The sequence below is a fragment of the Plecotus auritus genome, assembly GCF_963455305.1.
Source record: "Plecotus auritus genome assembly, chromosome: 2".
NCBI classification, from domain to species: Eukaryota; Metazoa; Chordata; class Mammalia; order Chiroptera; family Vespertilionidae; genus Plecotus; species Plecotus auritus.
Genome location: NC_137771.1, coordinates 53,954,472 through 53,975,528, shown reverse-complemented (window position 1 = coordinate 53,975,528; position 21,057 = coordinate 53,954,472).

Below are 21,057 nucleotides of genomic sequence, written 5' to 3'. Positions count from 1 at the left end.
CCAGAGATCAGGTAATTTTTCAGGAACTCTTACAAGTGACCTCTACACTGTCTGAGTGACTAACAATTGCAGCGGTTAGTAATGCAGTAGTTAGGTAAACAACCTTCCCCCTGTCTTCCAAAGAAATGTGGTTTCCTTCTAAGTGTCTGCCCTTCACTGCATTGTACTATTTCTCTTCCTGGGAATTTGAAGCCTCTTCTTATAGCAAATATCACTGTATAGGATTAGCTTTAACCTTTCTCTTGAATTCACTAGACCATCTACTGCTCAAAAAGGTGTTTTATTCACCAATACCTGGCATAGTTCTGGGGTCAGATAGTCTCTGAGTAGGCAGTAGATTCTGAGCCAGTGTCCAGCTGAGAGTTTAATCCAGGTTAGAAACAAAAGCAGAATAAAATCAGACCCATCTGATTAGAGGGGAGTAGGGATGTGGGCTGACTGGGAATTACAAGCAGAACTTCTACTGAGCTATCCATAGTCCAGAGGAGGACAGAAGAGCAATGGGGGTTCAGAAAGGTACTGATGAGGGGGGAGCGGCTGTTGGGGTGTCCCAGGCCATCCAACCTTAGGACCAGGGAAGGCACAGTTAAATTCACTGAGTTTCTAAGCAAAGTGGGTTTAACACTGAATATCTACTCCCTTTACCTGCAAGAGAGGAGTAGCACTCTAAAGGAACTGAGGTAACTTACAAAGTTTTAAAATACTACCATGTACTATATGAGGATTTTAATACCAGTATAACTGACTCCAATGTAAATTTAATTTCTCACCATATATAAATAGTTCTCAGATACAGTCCCCAGACCAGCGGCAATAGCATCACTTAGGAAAGTGAGAGAAACACAAATTTGCAGATTTCACCATAGACCTACTGGTCAGAAAGCATCGGGGCACAAGCTAGGGATCTGTATTTTTAACCACCATTCCTGGTTCTGTGCATGCTGATATTTGAGAACCAAAGCACTATACCAAGCTGCATCAAATACTCATTGAGTGGCTCAAGGAGCTTAGGATTCAGAGATAAATGCCAGAAAATGTTAGGGGAAGGGGTGGGGGGGTCAAAGGAAGAAAATATAAAATGAGAATTTTAATAATCACTTCCATTCATTGAGTGTTGACTATGTGCCAATTGTATTTGGGAAATAATAGTATAGTCTCATATGATAGAAGAGAAAAACTGAAGTGCAGTGACAAAATATAAATTGCTCAACTTTATGAAACTGGTAATAGGAATCAGAATCCTTATTATTTATTCCATATTGAAATGGGCTTAGGTAGAATCTAACATCAGATCAGGGCCCAAGTTAAACATCTTTACTGTATGTGATAGTTGAAGGTTATGCAACAGAGAAGATGACATATATTGTAACGGGGTTTTTATTTCTCCACTGATCCCCCACCACTTATTTTGTGCTAATCTGAAGCCATGTTTGACTTCAAAGCTAAGGATTAAAATCAAATTATACTGCCTCTGGTTCAAAAGGATTTGAAAAAGCTTTATGGATAACCAAGTGTTTGAAAATGGATTTTTTTTTTTTTGTAGGTTAGGTCTTCCAAATTTCAGATAAGCATTTTTTTTTCATAATTTTCAGATTTTTTCACTAACATATAAGAAAGTCACATTCTTAAAGAAATCAAAGCCTGAATAATTGGGCAGATTCAGGGTCAAATAAAGTGAAAAATTAATATTATAAATAAGTTTGTGGGTAATTTCTGTTATTATTAATTCTAAAATGCCATGTAAAAGGAATCTATAACTTTTAAAGGATGCATTAATTATTTAAAATATAATACTAGTTTTGATTTATACTATTTATTCCACAGTTTAAATCCAATTGTACATTCCTTTTAACTACATATTAGTTAACATTTTTTTTAATTTCTTTATTGATTAAGGTATTACATATGTGTCCTTATTCCCCCATTACCCCCCAACCCCCACTCATGCCCCACCCCCCTGTTGTCTGTGTCCATTGATTAGGCTTATATGCATGCATATAAGTCCTTTGGTTGATCTCTCCCTGTACCCCCACCGTCCCCTACCTTCCCTGAGGTTTGACGTTCTGATTGATGATTCTCTGTCTCTGGATCTGTTTTTGTTCATCAGTTTATGTTGTTCATTATATTCCACAAATGAGTGAGATCATGTGATATTTATCTTTCTCTGCCTGGCTTATTTCACTTAGCATAATGCTCTCTATCTCCATCAATATTGTTACAAATGGTAAGAACTACTTCTTTTTTACTGCAGCTTAGTATTCCATTGTGTAGATGTACCACAGTTTTTAATCCATTCATCGGCAGATGGGCACGTAGGCTATTTCCAAATCTTAGCTATGGTGAATTGTGCTGCTATGAACATAGGGGTGCCTATATCCTTTCTGATTGGTGTTTCTAGTTTCTTGGGATACATTCCTAGAAGTGGGATCACTGGGTCAAATGGGAGTTCCATATTTAGTTTTCTGAGGAAACTCTATACTGTTCTCCACAGTGGCTGCACCAGTCTGCTTTCCCACCAGCTGTGCAAAAGAGTTCCTTTTTCTCCGCATCCTCGCCAACACTTGTTGTTTGTTGATTTGTTGATGATAGCCATTCTGACAGGTGTGAGATGGTACCACATTGTTGTTTTGATTTGCATCTCTCTGATGATTAGTGACTTTGATCAGGTTTTCATATGTCTGTTGGCCTTCCTTCTGTCTTCTTTTGAAAAGTGTCTATTTAGATCAGTTGCCCATTTTTTGATTGGGTTGTTTATCTTCTTTTTGTTAAGTTGTATGAGTTCCCTGTAAATGTTGGAGATTAAACCCTTATCTTTGATATCATTGGCAAATATGTTCTCCAATGATTTAGTTTATTTATTTATTTATTTATTTATTTTAATTTCTTTCTTGGTGAAGGTATTACATATTTGTCCTCATCCCCCCATTACCTTCCCACCCCTCCCGCTCCTGCCCTCACCCCCTTGTTGTCTGTGTCCACCGGTTAGGCTTATATGCATGCATACAAGTCCTTTGGTTGATCTCTCCCCCTTACCCCCACCCTCCACTACCTTCCTTCTGAGGTTTGATAGTCTGATTGATGCTTCCCTGTCTCTGGATCTGTTTTTGATCATTGGTTTATGTGGTTCATTATTTCCCATAGATTAGTGAGATCATGTGGTATTTATCTTTCTCTGACTGGATTATTCCACTTAGCATAATGCTCTCCACTTCCATCCATGTTGTTGCAAATGGTAGGAATTCCTTCTATTTTAGCGCAGCGTAGTATTCCATTGAGTAGATGTACCATAGTTTTTTAATCCACTCATCTGCTGATGGACCAAACCTTAGTTATGGTAAATAGTGCTGCTATGAACATAGAGGTGCATATATCCTTTCTGATTGATGTTTCTAGCTTCTTGGGATATATACCTAGAAGTGGTATTACTGGGTCAAATGGGAGTTGCATTTTTAGTTTTTTTGAGGAAATCCATACTGTTCTCCACAGTGGCTGCACCAATGTGCATTCCCACCAGCAGTGCACCAGGGTTCCTTTTTCTCCGCATCCTTGCCAACATTTGTCGTTTATTGATTTGTTGATGATGGCCATTCTGACAGGTGTGAGATGGTACCACATTGTTGTTTTGATTTGCATCTCTCAGATAATTAGTGACTTTGAGCATGTTTTCATATGTCTCTTGGCCTTCTATCTGTCTTCTTTCCAAAGGTTTCTATTTAGGTCCCTTGCCCATTTCTTGATTGGATTGTTTATCTTCCTTTTTGAATTGTATGAGTTCCTTATAAATGTTGGAGATTAAACCCTTATCAGTGATAACATTGGCAAATATGTTCTCCCATGTAGTGGGCTTTCTTGTTGTTTTGTTGATGGTTTCTTTTGCTGTGAAAAAGCTTTTTATTTTGATGTAGTCTCATTTGTTTATTTTCTCTTTAGTTTCCATTGCCCTAAGAGCAGTATCAGTGAAGAAATTTCTTTGGCATTTGTCTGAGATTTTGCTGCCTGTGGATTCCTCTAGTATTTTCATAGTTTCCCATCTTATGTTTAAGTCCTTCATCCATTTTGAATTTATTTTTGTGTATGGTGTAAGTTGGTGTTCTAGTTTCACTTTTTTGCATGTATCTGTCCAATTTTCCCAATACCATTTATTTAGGAGACTGTCTTGACTCCATTGTATGTTCATGCCTCCTTTGTCGAATATTACTTGGGCATAGAGGTTTGGGTTGATTTCTGGGTTCTCTATTCTATTCCATTGGTCTATATGTCTGTTCTTGTGCCGGTACCAGGCTGTTTTAAGAACAGTGGCTTTGTAATACAGCTTGATATCTGGTATTGAGATCCCACCTACTTTGTTCTTCTTTCTCCGGATTGCTGCAGCTACTCTGGGTCTTTTTTTTATTCCACATGAATTTTTGGAGAGTTCATTCTATGTCTGTGAAATATGCCATTGGTATTTTAATGGGGATTGCATTGAATCTATAGATTGCTTTGGGTAGTATGGACATTTTGATGATGTTGATTCTACAAATCCATGAACAAGGTATGTCCTTAAATCTCTTTATGTCTTCCTCTATCTCTTTTATCAGTGTCCTATAGTTTTTTGCATATAGGCCTTTTACCTCTTTAGTTAAGTTTATTCCTAGGTATCTTAATTTTTTTGGTATGATGGTAAATGGGATTGCTTTTTTAGTCTCTCTTTCTGTACGTTGACTGTTGGTGTATAGAATGCCACAGATTACTTGGCATTAATTTTGTATCCTGCTACATTGCCAAATTCATTTATTAAGTCTAAAAATTTTTTGATGGAGTCTTTAGGGGTTTTTATGTACAGTATCATGTCATCTGCGAATAAGGACAGTTTTACTTCTTCTTTTCCAATTTGGATGCCTTTTATTTCTTCTTCTTGTCTGATAGCAATGGCTAGTACATCCAGTACTATGTTGAACAGGAGTGGTAAGAGAGGGCATCCCTGTCTTGTTCCTGTTCTTAGGGGAAATGGCTTTAGTTTTTGTCCATTGATGCTGGCTGTGAGTTTGTCACATATGGCTTTTATGATGTTGAGGTATGATCCTTCTATTCCCACCTTGCTGAGAGTTTTTATCAAGAAAGTGTGTTGGATTTTGTCAAATGCTTTTTCTGCGTCAATTGATATGACTATGTGATTTTTCTCCCTCAATTTGTTTATGAGATGTATCATGGTTATTGATTTGCGAATATTGTACCATCCTTGCATGCATGGGATAAATCCTGCTTGGTCATGGTGTATGATCTTTCTGATGTAGTGCTGGATCCGATTTGCTAGAATTTTATTGAGGATTTTGGCATCTATGTTCATGAGGGATATTGGCCTGTAATTCTCTTTCATTGTGTTGTCTTTATCTGTTTTTGGTATTAGGGTGATGCTGGCTTCATAGAAGGAGCTTGGAAGTGTTCCTTCCTCTTAAATTTTTTGGAATAGTCTGAGGAGGATAGGTTTTAGTTCTTCCATGGATGTTTGGTATAACTCTCCTGTGAAACCGTCTGGCCCTGGGCTTTTGTTTGCTGGAAGCTTTTTGATGACTGCTTCAATTTCTTCCATAGTTATTGGCCTATTAAGATATTTAGAATCTCCCTGATTGAGTTTTGGAAGGTTGTATTTTTCTAGGAATATATCCATTTCCTCCAGGTTGTCTAGTTTGTTGGAATAGAGTTGATCATAATATTTTTTAACAATCCTATGTATTTCTGTGGGGTCTGTTGTTATTTTGCCTCTATCATTTCTGAATTTGTTTATTTGAGACCTCTCTCTCTGCTTCTTGGTCAGCCTGGCTAGAGGTTCATCAATCTTGTTTATCCTTACAAAGAACCAGCTCTTGGTTTCTTTGATCTTTTGTATTGCTTTTTTTGGTCTCTATGTTATTTATTTCTGCTCTAATCTTTATTATCTCATTCCTTCTGCATACTGTGGGCTTTTCTTGTTGCTCTCTTTCTAATTCTTTGAGTTGTTGAGTTAGATGATTTATTACCATTTTTTCTTGTTTTTCTAGGTAGGCCTGTAGAGCTATAAACTTCCCTCTCAGGACTGCTTTGTGTCCCGTAGGTTTTGGATTGTTGTGTTTTTATTGTCATTAGTCTCCAGGATGTTTTTAATTTCTTCTTTGATTTCATTGGTAACCCAATCAATCCTATCTAATAAAAGAGTAACATGCAAATTAACCATCACTCCAACATGCAAGATGGCTTCCCCCATGTGGTCAAAGATGGCTGCCCTCATGTGGACACATGTTGTCAGCCACAAGATGGCCTGCAGGGAAGGGCAGTTGAGGGGACCCAGGCATGCAGGGGAGAGCAGTTGCGGGGGACCAGGCCTGCAGGGGAGGGCAGTTAGGGGCAAACAGGCTGGCAGTGGAGCAGTTAGGCATCAATCAGGCTGGCAAGGAAGTGGTTAGGGGGTGATCAGGCTGGCAGGCAGAAGCGGTTAGGGGCAATCAGGAAGGCAGGCAGGAAAGCAATTGGGAGCCAGCGGTCCTGGATTGTGAGAGGAATGTCCGACTGCCCGTTTAGGCCCGATCCTACTGGGATGGGGCCTAAACGGACAGTCGAACATCCCTCGAGGGGTCACAGATTGGAGAGGGTGCAGGCTGGGCTGAGAGACACACCCTCCCGTGCACGAATTTTGTGCACCAGGCCTCTAGTATTTAATAACATGCTATTCAGCTTCCAAGTGTTTGAGTGTTTTGAATTGTTTTTATTGTAGTTTATTTCTAATATGCCATTGTGGTCTGAAAATATACTTGGTATAATTTCAGTCTTCTTTAATTTGGGGAAACTTTGCTTGTGACCCAGTATATGGTCTATTTTTGAAAATGTCTCATGTGCACTTGAGAAGAACGTATATTCCGCAACTTTGGGGTGAAATATTCTGAAGATGAAAATTAAGTCCATCTGATCTAGTGAGTCATTTAGGATTGCTGTTTCTTTGCAGATTTTTTGTCTAGAGGATTTATCCAGTGATGTCAGTGGTATATTAAAGTCCCCTACTATGATTGTATTGTTGTCAAACTCTCTTTTGATATCTTCCAGGAGATTTTTTTATGTATTTTTTGCTCCTGCATTGGGTGCATATATGTTTATCAGGTTTATAGCCTCTTGTATCGATCCCTTTAGTATTATGAAGTGCCCTTCCTTATCTCTTGTTATGGCCTTCACTTTAAAGTCTATTTTGTCAGATATAAGTATTGATACCCCAGCTTTTTTTTTCATTTTCATTTGCCTGAAAGATATTTTTCCATCCCTTCACTTTCAGTCTGTGTGAGTCCTTTGTTCTAAGGTGGGTCTCTTGTAGACAGCATATATATGGGTCATGTTTTTTTATCCATTCAGCCACTGGATGTCTTTTGATTGGAGCATTTATTCCATTCACATTTAAAGTTATTATTGAAAGGTACTTGTTTGTAGCCATTTTTATTTTTGAGGCTGTATTACTTCTTACTCTTTTGTTTCTTCTTTTTACAGCAGTCCCTTTAGCATTTCTTGCATTGCTGGCTTGGGAGTGATAAACTCCCTTAACCTTTTTTTGTTTGCGAAGCTCCTGACTTCCCCTTCAATTTTTATTGATAGTCTTGCTGGATAGAGTATTCTTGGATTCAGTCCCTTTCTTTGCATCACTTTGTATATCTCCTTCCATTCTCTTCTAGCTTGATGTGTTTCTGTTGAGAAATCATTAAATAATCTGTTGGGGGATCCTTTGTAGGTAACTCTCTGTCTCTCCCTTGCAGCCTTTAAGATTCTCTCTTTGTCGATAACATTTGCCATTGTAATTATAGAGTGTCTTGGTATGGGTCTTTTGGGATTTATCTTGCTTGGGACTCTCTGTACTTGAGTAACCTTTTTCTTCCCCATATCAGGGAAGTTTTCTGTCATTTTTTCTTCAAATAAATTTTCTAATCCTTGCTGTTCTTCGTGTCTTTCTGGCAGCCCTATTATACGTATGTTATTTTGTTTTGCATTGTCCCAAAGCTCCCTTAGGCTCTCCTCCTGCTTTTTAATTTTTTTCTCTAGTTGCTGTTCAAATTGGGCTTGTTTCTGTACCTGATCTTCTAACTCAGTAATTCGGTCCTCTGCTTCCTCTACTCTACTGTTGAAGCCTTCCATGGTGTTTTTGATTGTAGCTATATCATTTTTCATTTCTTCCTGATTTTTGCGTAGGTTGTTGATTTTCTTGTCCATCCAGAGTATGAACTGTATGACCATTACTCTGAATTATTTTTCTGTCGTGTTGCATGCTTCTGTTTCACTTATTTTCTTTATTGGCAATTCCTCCTTTTGTTTCCTCTGGGGATTGCTTCATGGTCTCCCCATTCTGGCTTTCACCAGAAGGTTCAAATGTCAAGTTGTGGGGGCCTCGGCTGTGTTCAGTGGGAGTTTTGCACCCCCAAGTGTCACTGAAGAGCTCTGACACCAAGATGTGCGGTTGCTGTGGTTTGGTGTGAGCCACGCTCGCCCTGGGTCAGAGTCACAGGCACTTAGTGTGGCCTCGTGTGTGCACCTAGAATCAGGGACCCTGCCTGCACCACGTTGAAACAGAGAACCCACTGGTGTGTGCCAAAAATCAAAGTCCCCTATTGCATCTCAGGAGTCATAGGCTCGCTGTGTCCATGCCGAGAATCGAGTACCAGAGTCTCTGTTGTTTGGTGCTACCTCGTACTGAGAATCAGGGTCCCTGTGTGCATATGCACCAAGAAATGGAGTCACTGGCTCTTAGTGTGAATGTACTGGGAATCAGGGATTCCAGGCATACACAATGAGGAACATTCTAGTCACTGGTGCTCATTGCTGCCTCTTGCGTGGAGATTCAGGGTCCCCGATCTGCTGGGGAGACCAGGTTGCTCAGTTGCACTGTGTTGGCAGGAGGTCCACTTCTGCCCTATGGTAAACAGCCTTCTGTGTGCACTTGCCCTGAATCAAAGTCAGGTGGCACTGCCACTTACTGTGGTTGTGGGGTCTGGTCATGTGGGTGTGCACTGTGGAAAACAAATTCTCCATGTCCATGCAGCCAGGCTCAAATTCAGTGCTGCCTCCCTGTGTGGGCACAGGGTCTGGTCATGGGGAACAAACTCCCCGAATCCGCACACCCAGGTTCAAAATCAGCGTAGCCTCTCTGCTAAGGAGCAGGGTCTGGTCATGGGAAACAAACTCCCCAGGTTTGCACCCTCAGGCTCAAATTCAGCGCTGTCTCCCTGCGTGGGTGCAGGATCTGGTCACAGAAAACAATCTCCCCAAGGTTGTGCACCTATGCTCAAATTCAGGACTGCCTCCCTGCATGGGCATGGAGACTAGTCATGGGAAACAAATTCCCCGACTTCACAAGTCCAGGCTCAAGTTCAGCGCTGTCTCCCTGCACTGCATCTGCATCGGATCTGGTCGCAGAAAACTACCTCCCTAGGGATGAGCAGTTAGGCTCAAATTCAGTTCAGTCTCCCTGCCTGGGCACGGAGACCAGTTGCGGAAAACAAATTCCCCATGTTTGCAAGTCCAGCCTCAAGATCAGCGTTGTTTCCCTGCCCTGCGTCAGCACAGGATCTGGTCAAAGAAAATTACCTCCCTAGGGATGAGCAGCTAGGCTCAAATTCAGCTCAGTCTCCCTGCCTGGGCATGAAGATGAGTCACGGGAAACAAACTTCCTATGTCTGACACCAAGGCTCAAAGTCAGGCAGAGTCACCACTGCTTTCTGTGTGCAGAAAGCCTTATTGTGTGGCTGGGGTCTGGTAGTTTCTATGTCGTTGCCGCAGGGGCAGTGGAGGAGGGGGATTGGCTTTGTGACTCACAGAAATCTGCGGCCAGGTGCCTGGAGTCTTGGTGTCCCTGGGTCTGCAGCTGTGGTGGCAGGTCTTCTACCAGAGTGGCTATAGGGTCCTGGTTTGCTTCTGAGACCAGACTGGGTATTGGCGAGGCTAGGATTCTAATCTCAAGCAGTTCTGTTCTTCCAGATGGCATGGTCTCTGTGCTGCCGGTGTCCTCCCCAGAGTGTTTGTGGCGGCAGCGGGGTTTTGCCGTGTAAGACTGCCCGGATTAGCAGCCCCCTGGAAGAACTGCAGGGTCTAACTGTCCCTATTTCACTCACACACACACCCACACACGTCCACACACACCTCTATTGCTCCCTCACTCTCTCACACACTCTCTCTCCCTATCTTCCTGCCGGTTGCCATCTTGGTCTCTCCTCTATTAGTTAACATTTTAAATGACTGTTATCATTTGAAGTTTTTCCATACAAACATAAAACCAAAAATATTCTTAGTTATATTTATTGTAGGCTCTAATATTTAGGTGTAATCTAACCCTATAAGGATCTAATTGTAACAACATTTTCAGTGATTCTTTAATTTGGATATTGTCATATTCACATAAAATTTTATTGGAAATGAATACATCAAATGGAATAATACTACACATGTTTCTACATGTAGTTATATAAAACTAGAGGCCCAGTGCACAAAATTTGTGTACTCGGCATGGGGGGGTGGTCCCTCAGCCTTGCCTGCACCTTCTTGCAGTCCGGGCACCTTTGGGGGATGTCCCACTGACTGCTTAGGCCCACTCCCCACGGACATCCTTAGCGCCGCATGGAGGCAGAAGAGGCTCCCGCCACCGCTGCTGCACTCTCCAGCCATGAGCCCAGCTTCTGACTGAGCAGTGCTCCCCCTGTGGGAGCATACTGATCACCAGGGGGCAGCTCCTTTGTTGTGCATCTGCCCCCTGGTGGTCAGTGCACGTCATAGCGACAGGTCATTCTGCTGTTCGGTCAATTTGCATATTAACCTTTTATTATATAGGATGAGTTATAAAAGATGTATCCACCTCTTCTCTAAAAACTCATAATAATTGAGATGTATTATGACCTTAGAAACATTTCTGAATATGGACCATCTATTGTATTGGTGAGTCTGATTCCCATGAAATATCTCCTTCTGGCCTATGTTTCCTACTTCCTACTACCCTCTTGGTAATAAGTCTCATTACCAATATTTTATGGGGAGATTTGTTCCCCGGTATTATAGTCTTAAGTATGCTAGTTCTTATTAAGTAATGCTGCTGTCATCTATTTCTCTAACTTAGACATTCTACTTTGCTCTTTTTTATTGCTTCTTTGACTGGTTAATTCCAAATGACCTATCATTAAGTTCACTGATTCTTCTTCACAATTAAGTCAGCTGGTGAATCTCTATTATAATAGACTTTTTCAGTTCGTCATTATATTCTTAAGCTCCTGAATTCTGTTTAGTTAATTTTTATAGTTTCCATCTCTTAGTTGATATTCTCATTTTGTTCATGTGTCATTTTTCTGATTCTGTTTACTTGTCTATCTGTGCTTTCTTATAGCTCACTGAGCTTCTTTAAGGCAATCATTTTGAATTATTTGTCAGGCAGTTCATAGATCTAAATTACTTTAGGGTTCTTTACTACTGATTTACTTTTGTACCTTAGGTGGCACCATATTTCCTGGATTCTTCATGTTCCCTGTAGCTTTGTATTGATTTCTGTGCTTTTGATGAGACCATGATCTCTTCCTGTCTTCATGGACTGGCTTTGGCAGGGAAAGGATGTCACCAATGAGTCTGGCTAGCGATTCTGGGATTTTCTCAATGCTTTTTTTTTAATGGATATGCATGTCCCACTACTTCCTATCTCTTCTGTGGGGAGAACTCTCAGGATTATTCTCTTTCTCCAAATCCCACAGAATCATGATTGGTTCTAAAACCCACCTGCCCTTTTGCCTTGGGCAGTATGCTGGAATGTTGAGGTAAGCTCCACTTCTGACTCCCACCTGAAAGAGAACACTCAGGATGGTGCATCTTCTCTCCTTCCCATTGGCAGATCCAGCTGCTAAAATCCACGATGGCTGCTGAGGTCTGTAGACATTCTACTTTAGTATTATTCTGTGTTACTGCTGTTACTCTGATGTCCAAGATAGTGAGAAAAGTCTTCAAAGCAGTCCTTAGATAGGAATCTGCTTATGTTCAGCACAGAACACTTTTTTTTTAAAATCCTCACTGGAGGATAAATTTTCCATTGATTTTTATAAAGAGTGCAAGAGGGACAGAGTGGGAGAGAGAAAGTGACAGGAGAGAGAGAGAGAGAGAGAGAGAATGAGAGAGAGAGAGAGAGACACCAATGTGAGAGAGATACATTGATTAGTTGCCTCCTGCATGGGATGCAACCGGGACTGAGGATTGAACCTGCAACCCATTTACATGCACTTGACCAGGAATTGAACCCACGACCCTTTGGTATGCAGGCTGATGCTCTACCCACCTTGCAACACCAGCCAGGGCAACACATTTTTTATAACATTAAATATCTTCAAATAGTAATAGCTCAAGATCGAATTATTTAATCACCTCATGGTGAATATCATATGAGCTACGCAATAATCAACTATTCATTATTTAGCTTAGGTACAATATATCTATTTCATAATATTATAGAACTTTAATTATAGAGGAGATTTCTATTGAATCTCCACATTTATAGATCAGTGCTTACTAGTATAAATCCTATCTTTCAAAAGTCTTATTTCAAGTAGTACTTTATTTATTAACAATGTATAGTTGTTAAAATAATGATTATGCTTATATATATTTTTGAATCAGCAAATTCAGAGTAAAGCTATTTTTTTTTACCTTTAACATTCAATTTACCAATTCTAGAGAAGAACCTGCTCTTTCAGATGGTACTAGATAGCAGGGCATCACCATCATTTCATAGCAGTTCCTGCACTTGCATATATGCTGTATCTAAAGAATATAACCATTATTAAAGGAGTAAATCAAGGTGTTTCAGCTATTCAAGGTTACACCAGAAATAGCATTCAAATGATTCAAATGGGCACTTAGAATATTATAGCATGCAACAGCTGCTTTTCCTATCTGGAAAGGACAACAGTATGCATTAAGCTCCACCCACTTTTGGCTTTGTAAACACACAGGGCTAAGAACAAATCCTAGTTCTGCCATATATTGGCTTAACTTGTCAAATACAAAAAAAGTAAGTTGTTGTGAGGGATTAATTGAGGTAATCAATGTATAACGTCTACCAATAAACTTAACAATTTCTCACAATCCCACCTATTTCCATGACTTCTAACTTTACACAGAGATGATCCTTTCCTAAGAGGCTATAGACCTGGAATCAGAATGCCTGGGTCTGAATTCTGAGTTCAAGGTTTGCTGGCCTTGTGATTCTGTGCTAATCTCCTACAACTGTTGGAGGGTTAATGCTTAAGTAAGGTGCTTAGTGCAAAACTAATCACATATGAAGAGTAATTCAGTATTAGTCATTGTTACCATTGTATAACTTGTGTCAGGCCTGAAATGCTCTACCTTTCATGTGGCTTAGTGAAATAGCTACAGTTGCTCTATGGTTAGGTGATTCACTCACAATGTTGATTCTCAAGTGTTGTGATGGTCATTGTTAACCAGGATAGCTATACATGTTAGTGTATTCTGTTCACCTGAAAGCATTATTTGATGTGTCTTTTACCCTCTCATTCTGAGAACTCAGAGTTTAAAAAGCTGTTATTGAAGTTGATAGGTATTTAAAGGTCTGAATTCATGAAAAAAAAGTGCAGCATATTATACATTGTAGTATCCTCCCTTTCTTTCCTTCCTTCTCCCCTTCCTTTCTTCCTTCCTTCTTTCTTGCCTTCCTTTCTTCCTTCCTTCCTCTCCTCCTTTATTCACACATCCACTCATTAATATAACAAGCTTTTCCATGTGGGCTCCAGAGTGGGATGGCCAGGGTGTAAATCCTGGTGCTAACATAATTAATTTTGTGACCCTGAATAAGTTACTTGACCTCTCTAAACCTCAAGTCTCCCTCTGCCAACTTTAGATAATAGTAGCATCTGCCTCCAAGGATTGCTTTAACAATTAACTGAGATAATGCAAATCCCCTTGCACAGTGCCTGGCATAAAAAACTCAGAAAATGTTAACTATTATAAATATTATTATTATTATTATTATTATTATTATTATTATTAGTTAACTTTACTGTACTTCTTCCTGACCTTCCTTCTCTTCCTATCACTCCATCTCCACTACCGCTTGCCAGCACTCTACCAGATGCTGGATCTATACTAGGAGAAACAAACAAACAAAAAACCATTGTCCCTGTCCTTGTGAAATGCACATTCTGTGAGTAAACACCTATATCATAAAAGGCCTGTGGTCGTGACGCCATAAGGGCATCACAACCAAAGGAGCAGCGGCTCTCCCGGTGGGCGAGGCAGGGCACTAACTACTCATAGTGGAGAGCTACTAGCGGGAAGAGCTATGAGCAGCAGCAGCAGAGGGCAGGGCAGCGAGCTACTAGCAGCAATGGGCAGGGTGGCCAGCTGAGGCAAGCGGAAGCGACCTACTCTGGGCCTCTAGTGTAATACACGAAGAAACACAATTTTAAATATAGGATTATAATTTTTAATAATGTTGAGGGAAAACACTTTTGGGGGATAATTGAGAATAACTGGAGGGGGCTAACTGTTTGAGAAAGCTGTCTGTACATTTTGTGGAAGCTGAATGTAAGCCAAGACCTGAAGAGAAGCCACAGATGTGAAGAACATAAGAACCTGGATGTGTGAGGCAGTGAAAGCAAACTTCGCAGATGTAATGCCAGTGGAGTGTTAGGTCTCAGACAATGCAGATTTTGTACATGGGGAGAAAAGTTGGATTTCATTTGAAGTATTCATTTGCAGTATTTGTCCTTATTCTTGAAAGCATTGTGTGATGTTATAGATGTTGCTCTTTTTTTAATAGTTTACCAAAGTGTTTATAAGACATTCTACTATACTGAACATGTACAAAATATGATACCTGCCATGAGAAAAGAAAGGTAAATATACCAAATATCAAATAAGCAATGTTCAAATCTTCAAATTATGCATCGGTTAAGATTTTAATTTACTAAAGCTGCTTGCTTAATTCTGCAGGCTTCATTCAGATGGCAATATTTAAATCATGGAGTTAACAGAAAGCGATAAAAGAAAAAGATCTTGGTGGTATGATGTATCCAGCAAACCAGAACTGTGCAAATTCGCCAATTAAATTTGACAACTCCTTAAAAGATTTAATCCCACAGATGCAATATGACAATCCCAAAGTGGGAACAGTATATGAAATATTGCATCCTGCTCACTCACTTAACTGTTCTTTCTGAAGGCTGCACAAGCAGAATTGCATTTAAGGAGTAGACAGTGGCAAATGCAGTTAGTTCACAGACACCAGGTGCAAAACCTGATCTTTGTCACTCAGAGGATGAAAATGAAAAATTTTGGATCTTAAATGCTTCCTACGTAGACTGATTTTACTTCTTGTCATTATTTTGTTCATGCTAACATGTGACAGCAATACGATTCGAACCCCTTTAAATGGTTTAGCAAATTTGTTATATTTCCCTTTTTTCTGGAAATAATTTCCTAAAATTATTATTTAAATGTAATGGAATTGAAAAAAAAAATAGTGTTTTACTGTTAATGGACAATAATCTCTGTGTTTGAAAGGCTGCTTAATTTAGCCCTAGGGTTTAAATTAAACTTTCGTATAGCAGTGATTTTACATTCTTTTCAGGTAGACATATTGTTCAGTGCTGTGATTAATTGGGCCAGCCTGATTCCTTATATTTAGAGCCCACTTGTAAATGGAAGTGAGAAATAAATTGTGCCAAGAGCCTTCAGTTCTATTTTTATTGATAGAGTCGATTACATAGATCATGAAAACAATCTTCTCATTTATAATCATCAATCTAATACCATGTTAAACAGGAATTATTATTATTGAGCTTACACTATTGAAGTGTGTTATACCAAAGGGCCACCTCCCACATTTAAGAACACTGCTGTGAATGCCAGCATGTTAACCACATGCTAATGGGCTCTCGGCAGCCTGATAAGTTATTGATTATCTCAGCTGGCATAATCCATACCAGGAAAAGACAGTGCAGTTAACTGGAATGTAAGTTCTTCCTTTTTGCAACTTGAAACAGGCTCACGTGCTCATCAGCCACTTCTTTCAGGGCCATGGTAACAGACAGGAGGCTTTGTCCATAGGTGTGTGGTTCTTTCAGAAAGGAGCAGCGTTGAGCACCATTACACTCTGGCCCGGAAACTTTCAACCCCTATTGTACCTATTCATTTAAACAGTAACTGAAATGCTGGGTGGAAGAACAGTTCAAAGCCACTTGCCATTGTTCTCTTGCTGATGTGAAGGGTAAAATTATACCGAATTTTGTATTTTTGTTCATTTTTATCAAGACTGGACTGACATGGAAAAGGAGAAAGAGTATATGTGATTATAAAAGGCTACGTTTAAAAAGAAGCATTCACATGGTAACAGTCAGCCATCATATTTTAAAATGTTTCTATAGAAAAGATTTCCCATTGTGAATAATATTTAAACATATGCAAAAAGGAATTTTACAGAGGATTTTTTTTTTTTTTTACCACAGAAAGTTGTGTCAGTGTGGTTTATGTTCACTGGAAATTGGGACCCTTACAACCTGTGCTTAAGCTGACACTTTCCTCCACACATTACTGGTTTTTAAAGGGGAAGAGAAATGCATGTTGAAAATTGTAAAGAGGAAATAAAATAGCTCTTAAATAAAGAAATATCTTGTTGTGAAGTAATATAGGCATTGTAAATTGGCAAAATTTTATAACACATTGCTATGTCTATTTATTTGTGCAAATGTTTGAATTTGCTCAAACAAGTTTAGTTGCATGTTTTGTAGGAATAGTTAAGTTTAGTGTGACAGTTTGCTGAAAGAGGAATAGTAAAAGGAACAGGTTTTGTGTTTTCTTGGTAAACAATTTACCTTTTAATAGTTTTTTTTTCCCAGCCATATTTAAATTATAGACTCTTTTGCCAAATAGAGAATCAAATTTCAATTGTAGTCACTTATAACAACCACGTGAATGAAGTCTCACCTGGCGTTGCTCACTAATATCCGCCAAGAGTGGCTTGCTCAATTGTTTATTAAAGAGAAAAACCACAGCCCCAATATGGAGTCACTTGTGCTAAAGCCCATGATAACAAATCTAGACTTAATGTCTGACTCAACAGCAGTCCCAACTGTCACCAGAAATGTAATCTTATTCCACCAGTCTGGTATTTTCTGGTCAACACCAATGAAGTAATCTGTCACATGGACCCTCTACATCCCTCAGAGAAAGAAGAAGCAATCTGCATAATAAAAACCTTGCCATTCCCTTCTCCTCAAAAAAGGTGTCCTGACCTAAAAATAATCCTGTCTTTTCTTTTGCTAATAGCTCCCTTTGCTACCCTTCCTATCCATAAAAACCTCTCATTTTGTACAGCCCCTTGAACAGCCCTTCTGGTTGCTAGATGGGATGCTGCCAGATTCATGAATTGCTTAATAGAGCCAATTAGATCTTCAAATTTACTCAGTTAAATTTTGTTCTTTAACAGTTTTAATCAGAAACCTTTTTTTTTTTGCTTTCATCTACATATCTATAATAGCAGTCACAAAAACTCTTATGGAATATGTAAATTGTTAAAGTGGCAGTATGTCTGAAATAATAAGCCTCTTAAAGAAATACAGTATAATGGCTAAGAGTATAAGCTTTGGCAGTCAGAAATCTCTGGATTACATACCAGCAGAGTGACCTTAGGCAAGGGTAATTCAGCTCCATAACCCTCAGTCTGTTCATCAATGACATGACAATGGTTAAAGTATGTATGTGATATGAGTTGTGTTAAGAATTAAAAGAGTAATGCATGTAAAGTACTTAACAAGGCATTTAGCATGGATTGATATTACCTAGTACAAGTTTCTTGAGTTATCAGTAGAATTGGACAGTCAAGGTACTTGTGTTTAATCACAATTAACCATGTATAGAAAAATACTAGTATATAATTAATAGTAATGACAGGACCACAAACAAGCTTCTTAGAACTGAGTTAAACTTTAAATTATACTATCCAGGAAACATGAGACTGAAGTCTTCTTTCACTTTTATGAGTATATTGTAGAACTTTATTACACCTAAGTATTTAGTTATTAGGATAATAATAATACACACATCTATTGTGTATGTATATATATGTATATATATAAAAACATGTGTATATGTATTATATATATACACACACACACACATATATATATATGTATGTATATATGTTTGTGTGTGTGTGTGTGTGTGTGTGTATATTATACATATATATATATTTTTAGAGGCCCGGTGCACAAAATTCATGCACAGGCAGGAGGTGGGTCCCTCAGCCCAGCCTGCACCCTCTCGCAATCCAGAACCCCTCGTGATCCCTGCAGGATCAGGCCTAAACCGGCAGTCGGACATCCCCCTCGCAATCCAGGACCACTGGCTCCTAACCGCTCACCTGCCTGTCTGCCTGATCACCCCTAACCCCTCTGCCTGCCTGCCTGATCATCCCTAACTGCTTGCCTGCCTGCCTAATAGTCCCTAACTGCTCGCCTACCTGCCTGATGCCCCTAACTGCTTGTCTGCCTGCCTGATTGCCCCTAACTGCCTTTGCCTTGGCCCCTGCTGCAGTGGCTTTATCCAGAAGGACATCCTGAATGATGTCCAGAAGGTCTTTTGGCTGTCCGGTCTAATTAGCATATTACACTTTTATTATTATAGATGTACATAATATATGTGTGTATATATGTATACACCATTAATTCTACCCATTAATTCTCTTATAATCTTGCAATAGGTCCTCATTATCGCTATTCTTTCTCCTGGCTGCCATTTTACTCTTAACTCTCATTGGTTACAAAAGAATATATAGTGTCACTACCCCATTCCTGGAAACTCTCATCCCCTCCATTGCCTCTCCTACTCTAAACTACGCAGAGTAGTGCTATGCTGATATGCCAATCTCCTTGTTTACTAAAAGGAAGCTATCAATTCTGTTTAAGAAGCTTTGTTCCAAAAGCACAGGTTGCATATTTTTGTTGTCACACCTGTTTGTCAGCTGAAGTCCCTAGAGATAAATATACTCATGGCCTTTAGCCAAAATCAAACATGAAAGAAAACAGAAACAATTTTGCTTCTTTAATAAAGCTAAATAAGGATGGGATCAGTGGATTCAGCTGCTATTGTTATTATAACAGCGATTTTTAATTTACCTTTATTGTTGAAAGTTTTACAGATGTCTCCTTTTTTCCCTCATTGACCCCCGCCACCCCCACCCTGCTCCACTCCCCACCTTACACATCCTTCCCTCTGAGATTCCTCAGTATATTCCATGCTTCTATGTCTCTGGATCTATTTTGTTCATCAGTTTATTTTGTTCCTTCTATTACACATATGAGTGAGATCATATGATTCTTGTCTTTCTCTAACTGGCTTATTTCATTTAACATAATATGCCCCAGGTCCTTCCATGCTATCTCAAAGGGTAAGAGATCTTTCCGCTTCTTTTTTTTTAATCTTTTTTTTTCTTTTCTTTTCTTTTCTTTTTTTTTTTTTTTTTTTTTTTTGTTAACCCTCACCCAGGATATTTTTCTGTTGCTGTCTGAGAGAGAGTGAAAGGGAAGGAGGAGTGGGAAGGGGAGAGAGAGAGAAACGTCAATGTGAGACAAATCAATTGGCTGCCTCTCGCACATGCCTTGACAGGGCTGGGTATCAAACCTGGAACCCAGGTACATGCCCTTGACCAGGAATCAAACCCAAGACTCTTAAGTGCTCTGGCAGATGCTCTAACTACTAAGAAACACCGGCCAGGGCAAGATATCCTACATTTTTACAGCTGCATAGCATTCCATTGTGTAAATGTACCATAGCTTTTTTATCCACTCATCTACTGATGGACACTTGGACTGTTTCCAGATCTTAGCTATTGTAAATTGCACTGCTATGAACATAGGGATGCATATATCCTTTCTGATTGTTGTTTCAGGTTTCGTAGGATATATTCTTAGAAGTGGGATTGCTAGGTCAAATGGGAGTTCCATTTTTAATTTTTGAGGTGACCCCATACTGTTTTCCATAGTGGCTTCACCAGTCTGAATTCTCACCTACAGGGTAGTAGGAATCCTTTTTCTCCACATTCTTACCAGCACTTGTCATTTGTTGATTTGTTGATGATAACCATTCTGGGAGGTGGGAGGTGATAGCTCATTGTCATTTTAATCTGCCTCTCTCTGACTTAGAGCATTTTTTCATATGTCTCTTGGACATCTGTATGTCCTCTTTGGAGATGTGTCTATTCAGGTCCCAATTTCACACTCTACAGTGTTTTAAACATATTAGTCAATCAAGATTTAGAGTAGTTAAATTAATTGTCCAAAGCCCCATACATAGTAATAGGGCAGAGATTATGTCCCAACAGTTTTAAAAGTTTAGGAAGTCAAATTCAGTTCTTCTCTCCCTTAAAAAGTTCTTACAGTAATTGTCCTTCATATTCTGTGACTGAGCTATTAACTCCAATACATGTATGTCTTCACTCACAGATTGAACATAAGAGACATTGAGTATAACATACAATGATATGTTTAGCAGCAATTTTATTTTGATACTTCTCAGCTTTATTCAGTGTCTACTTCCATATTATTTTTATTCATTGGCATACATAACTATAATTTTAAAAAATTCAAACCCTTTCTCTAAGATTCTGATCTAACAAATAAACATCACTGAACCTTTATAAAATAGTATACTCTTTCTTTATGTTTATTCCTACTCCTGAATGCTTGATAATATGTGGGTGTTTTTTATTTGTTTGCTTGCTTTCTATACATGTAAACGTTAAGCAATATTTGACTACCTACTTTCCTATGAGAGTGAAATCATTAATTTAGCTGGTATTTTGTATTAAGAGGACCAAAAGAAAGAACAACAGATTTTTTAATGATTATGAAAGTTTTTTTCACAACAAAGAGCAGGAAAGTCAGAAATGAGAAAGTTATTAATTTAATAAACGCATGTGACAATAGTTAAGAACTTGAGGTCTTTAGTTAACAAGAACTAAGATTAAATACTATCTATCAAATCTTGAGCACCTTTTTATTAATCTACATATTTCTAACTTATAATAAAGAA